Source organism: Triticum urartu, chromosome 4A (assembly GCF_056163025.1).
Source record: "Triticum urartu cultivar PI428250 chromosome 4A, HENAU_Tu73, whole genome shotgun sequence".
Lineage (NCBI taxonomy): Eukaryota > Viridiplantae > Streptophyta > Magnoliopsida > Poales > Poaceae > Triticum > Triticum urartu.
Genome location: NC_141876.1, coordinates 606,806,287 through 606,812,339, shown reverse-complemented (window position 1 = coordinate 606,812,339; position 6,053 = coordinate 606,806,287). Strand labels below are relative to the sequence as shown.

The 6,053-nt window shown below is 45.7% G+C and overlaps 1 pseudogene; it reads right to left on the bottom strand.

Moving 5' to 3' along the window:
* Window positions 1–1,922: 1,922 nt before the first annotated feature.
* On the bottom strand, window positions 1,923–5,025 carry LOC125554992 (putative LRR receptor-like serine/threonine-protein kinase At3g47570; annotated as a pseudogene).
* Window positions 5,026–6,053: the final 1,028 nt, after the last annotated feature.

The window sequence follows — 6,053 nt, the reverse complement described above, 5'->3', positions numbered from 1 at the left end:
GAACCAAGCTAGGCAGAGAGACACAGTTCAGTCAGGTTGTCCATCCCATCAGTAGCCCACCAAGGTTCGAAGGCCGAAGCCAGGCAGGCGCAGAGCCAGCCACCGAGGCGACACCTGCCCCCACCCCCAGCACCGCCTGCCCGTCACGACAACTCTGCCGCTGGCCTGCTCTGTCACCACGAGCAGGCGCAAGTGCCCTCCCACTCAATGGCGGAGCCAGGATTGAAACAAAGCCTGGGCCAAGTTGTTTTTTCTGGCAACATGGGAAAACATTCGCACTTATATTGTTATAACTACCCAAAAGCGTAATGTCCTGTTTGTATGGGCGGGGCGGAAGATATGAAGCATCTGAGTTTTAACCGAAAAAAACTTTTGCCCCGCTTTATAAATAAAGCAAACCGCCAGAGCATCCATACACGGACTAGTTTAAGCATACACACCAGAGTTACACGGAGGAGTACAGAGGTTGCTTCATAACGCAGTTAATAGATTGGGCTGTGTAGTTCTGGAAGCAACTGCTCGACCAGGTTCAATGTTGCTCTTTGTTTCTTTCGTCCGCCTAGGCATAACATTGGTCTTTTACGGCTTTGCTATTTGCCGGTGTGATTTTTTGCGTCTGTGCATTAATGATGGCTGCGTGAATCCTAACCATACAGAGACCAAGTGTAATACTCATGAATCTTTTATTCCCTTAATACTTTATTATGAGTTTTCTTCTAAAATGTAATTTCCTGAGAGGGAGATCCTTGGTTTTCTTCTAGCTAGCTAAACTGATCGAGGATGTAACTATGGTTTGATTTTAATAAAGTGTGCCACATTTCTCAAAATAAATAAATAAAGTGTGCCACAACTTTAAAGAAAACTACGTGCCTGGGATTTTTCATGCGCCCTGATTTGTTTTTGACAGGCTTCCTGTGCAGCCGCGAGCGTGCGTCCCCCGCAGACGCCGACGCCGGCGCCAAGCCGCCCTCCCCCTCCCCTCCCTCCCTGCCCGCCACGTCTGCTGCTGGCCTGCTCGGCCCCTCGAGACCGCGCCGTCCAGGGCGCCTCTCCCCTCCTCGGCAGTGCGAGCAGGGGCGAGTGCCCTCCCCCCTCCGGCCTCCGTCCTCTGCCTGAGCTGCCTCGCCGCGCCGCGGAGGGACGCTGGGTCGAGCTCGCTGCTCGCCTGCTAATCTGCTCCGGTGCTCCTGTTCCTCTCGAGTCCTCAAAAATTGCATGTGCTTGACTGAACCTGAATGATGCATTTTGTAACAGAAGATGACAGAGATGCTTTTCGTGGACAAATATTTAGCATAGACAGAGTGCCTGGCTCTGAGTATGATGACACTGCCATACCCGACTTCAAACTGATCAAGTGTAACGCCTGAAACAGGCTGTGCGTTTTTCCACTTGCCAAATCTATCATCAATTCATCATCACCCTCGGAAATTCAGATCATGCCAGACTACCGAATGTATTCCTAATCCCTGGTGCTAGACAACACAAATTTCTCACGGGCCAATCCACACTGCAATACCACGCGTGTCTACTTCAACAAAGAGCCCAAGAAAACTTTGAACCGTAGTCGGGGGAGAATGAAAGGCGGAGAGCATATATATATACACACCAGGTGAGACAATTGCTAATGTCAGTTTAGAAAGTATCTTCAGAGTTACAGACAGGGTGCCGACTATTTTAACTTGAGGAACAATGAGCAGCAGGTGTCCAACATAATATAACACATTCAGAGTAAGTCGGACAACGTCATCCTTGACATCCTTCTACTGCAGACTGAAAGCATGTTTTCTTCTGCACTTTCTCACACGGTGGACTGGTATTTCTCTTGACGGAATATTAGCAGTACAACAAAATTTTGTAGAACCCCAACACAAGCATAGACTTCAACTCACTCGTAACATACATGCAAACAAAAACAGTGTGTCCTATTCCTTGGCACGCGATGCTGAATATTCTCGTTTGGTTGCAGAGACTTCTGTGTAGACGTCTGGCATTGTCGGTCGATCTTTTGGTGTCTCTGTGGAGCATGAGAGACCAAGCTGAACAAGCTGCATAATGCAGCTCAGCATTCCCACCATTGCATGGTCCAGGCCTTCGTCTCCGGAGCTCAGGATTATGAAGGTAGGATCAAGTATATCACGGATCTTTTTGGGGAATGCATTTCCAACAAATTTCTGAAGGGTCAGGCCATTCTTGAACAACACATCTGTTGGGCGTCTCCCTGTGAGCATTTCTAGGATGATAATTCCATAGCTATAGACATCGCCTGCTCTTGAGATCTTGTTCCCGATGCCATACTCTGCATTATTTAACATTGAGTTATCTTACTACATTGATTATTGAAAACCATACAAGTTTCCTTTTAAAGAATGGAAAAGTAAAACTTGAATGATACTAGGGAGTGAGGAAAGCTAATAATAATATAGTGAATGTTTACCTGGTGCAATGTTTCCAATTGATCCTCTTGGTCCTTGTAAGCTCGCGGAAGTAATAGTACTTGAAAGAGTTATGACTTTGAAGGAACTTAGCTAACCCAAAGTCACTGAGACGGACACCCATGTCATCATCTAGAAGCACATTGCTATAGGCTTGAAATCATAATGGACTACAGGGGGCTGTGGAAATTGTAGGATGATAATATTATGTTGTTGTATTGATCTGACCAGGTGTGGGATATATATAGAGTACAATATGTGAGAGAGATTTGGAGTAGGGGACAAGTCGTACATGGTTTAAACCAATCCCATCTCTAACTCCTAATCTCTAACTTAAACATAATTATACTTCTAACATTCCCCCTCAGTCGTAGCGGGAGTGAAGCGGACGATGACGACTGAATTTGAACTCTTGTGCTTTCGTCGTATTCTTCGCCGCGCCATCATCAACTGCGTCTCTGATGGGTCGGCACCTAAGGCGGTGACTGCGTCCCCTTCTGGTGCCTTCCTGCCTTCTCCTCTATTCCCTCCCGCAGTCACATCGGGAGTGGCGTGGACGCTAGTGACGACGCGGACGCTGTTGACTGGAGTTGTTGCCGATGAGTTGCTGTAGACGTAGCCATTAATGTCAATGTCGAGGTAGCCGATCATGTGATGTAGCCGTGGTCGAGATAGTCGTGGATGATCAAGTCGCACAAAGCCAGAGGCACAAAAAATTGCGCAATGTTGTAGATGACGGAGCTGCAGCCGTGGACGATGCACCTTGCGGATGTCAGAGGGTGCCGTCGGCGATGAGTCCACCAGTTTTGCCAAGACCGGAGGAAACCTATCGAGCACACGTCGGTTTTGCCAGAACCGTATGGCCGTGTAGGGGTCGTCACTATAGTGACGCCATGTCGACGCAGTCGTGCCGTCATGGATGACGCGGTCGATGCCGTCGTCGTGACGCGGTCATTGCCGTCGTCGAGGTTGCGTCTTGCAGAAAAGTCTGTCAGAGGACGCTAGGTGCCCATCTTGTGAACGAGGCGTCGGCGATGTGTTGACGAAGATGTTGGTGAAGACAATGTTGATGAAGACCTTGACGATGAAGTGTCGGCGATGATGTTGCAGCGGCATGTCGATGATGTAAACTCGATGATGTGTCATCCGTTGAGGTCGGACGCGGTGGAGATCCTCGAAGCGTTGCTGGCTCCGGCGACCAGCGTCTCAGGCGAGATCTACATGCACAGCCGCTGATCCCGCACGTAGCCGCCAAAGAGTCGATGGAGAGTGCTCGATGCCCCTGCTGCGATTTCTGCACCGATTTCACCGGATTTTGAGCACCGTGGTATTTATTTGTGGCTAAAGAAAAAACAATCTACTTGAGTTTCAAAATTTGAAGTTGATCTAATTTAAGGAATCAATCTAATGATGATGAACTTGAAAATTGGATCTAAAACTACGAGACCGATCAAATCTTTGACTGATCGGGTGCCGCGCCCCCAGGAGAGAAGATTAATCTCCCCGGGGGCGGCGCGCTGCGGAAGTGGTAGAGGAACCTAGGATCGGCGTCGTAAGACTAACCGCTTTAATACCATGTGAGAGAATATAGAACCCTGGAATTATATGTTGTATTGATCTGACCCTCGTAGGGGTATATATAGAGTACAACGTAGAAGAGGCTTGGAGTAGGGGACAAGTCGTACATGGTTTAAACCAATCCCATTTTTAACTCCTAATCTCTAACTTAAACATAATTATACTTATAACAGGGGCCACACAGCTGTTATGCAAATATCCAATGCAGCAGCTATGTCCTGCTATGGTTACTCTAAATCTGCCAATCAATGTGAAGATCGACACCTATTGTATGGTGCTGCATTGTAAAGTTGTCAAACTGAAACATTTTTGTCCAGGATGTAAAGAACCTTAGCTACTGGAGATGCTAGGAGTATAATGGATGCCAAGCAGGTGATAATCATGACGACAAATGCTGTATCGGACTTCACCCTCTGTTGGCCTTTAACTTGATAAACCAATTCATGCTTTTAGGTTCTTTCCCACATCGACCATGTTCCATCATTTTCAGAATTCTTTCAATCAACACCTTACTAATAGTCTATCATAGTTTCTCAAACGATATGTCCAGTGTTTATTCCAAAAAAAAGAGAAAGAAAATTGCCTTCGACAAAGGAAAGCAGAAAGCAACAGAGTGTCTGACTCTGACTGCACTCCACTCCTAGTTTATCTCTTGAATGTGAAGTTCTGAGCTAATTTACCTAATGCAGCTTCGACACATTGACACTGCCACATACCTGTTAAGCCACAAGCAACACCAATGTATCTTGCCTTCAACCTGATAAAATCTTATGCCTGTAACAGCTACATGTTGCATTGCAAAACAATTCACACTGCATGTAGGATAGCAAAAATTCTTAAACATTAAACCGTAATATTTGGAGAAGGAAAGGCAGAGAACATATATACATACCGATAGTGATGTCGCACATTACAACTGCACGCCGAAGAACTTACCGTCAATGTAGAACTTCAGGAAGGTGAGCCAGCCGGAGTACATCTTGAGCCCCTGGTGGAGCGCTTCGTTGACGAGCATCTCATCCAGCGACAACAGGATTTGCACAGTGCTGTGGGAGAAGCCGCACCGTGGGAAGCCGTAAGGAAGAATGCAGAGTGCGTCTTGCTCTCCGTACTCCGCGAGACACTTGCGGATGAGGACATCGGCAATTTAGAATATATCATTTGTGTAATCACAGGACAACTGCTAATGCCAATTCAGAATCATTCTTGATAAATTTTTTTAACAATTCAGAATGTATCATCAGACGTAACAACAGGGTGCCACTGTTCTAACTTTAGGAACAACGAGCAGCAGGTGTCCAACATAGTTCCTCTTGTATAACGTAACAAATTCAGAATAAATCATACAATGTCACTACAAGTCTACAATTACCAAAAAGATCATTGACATCCTTATGCCGCAGACTGAGAACGCTTTTTTCTTCCGCAGTTTATCACTCAGTGGATTGGCATTTTTCTTGATGAAGTATCATTGGTGCAATAAAATGTAAAGGGCACGCATACCCTGTAACTTGATAGAGGAATGCAGTTCACCTAGAATGTAATGTGGTGCTTAGTGACAAAAAGTGACCCTTGGGATTAGGCTTGGATACCATTCAGTGACTTGTCGGACAAACAAATTTATTCCTCCTTGCACGTCATCCTCAGTGACCACTATTTTTCCTTGGAGTAGCCCAAAACTGATTCTGCAATTTAAAGAGAGCCAGTGTAAGATCTAGCACCACTAGAATATGGGACATTAGTAACTATACTATTTTCTTCTAATAAAATCACATGATGAATGATGAATCTGATAACTGGTCATTTATTTCCATGGCATATATATTTAAAGAAGCAAGGTATCACGGAATTGTGAAAAATCTGGCCACATCATATATAAAGACTGAGCAGTAACAAACCTTGAGCAATACATCAGCACTGGCTACAGCTGCAGAGACAACAAATTAATGCCAAGGACATCATAACCGCTGGCTTCATTTCCTTGAAGTAGAAATGCTACAAGACTAGTTCCAAGAATAGCATTCCTGAATCAGTAAACAGTGA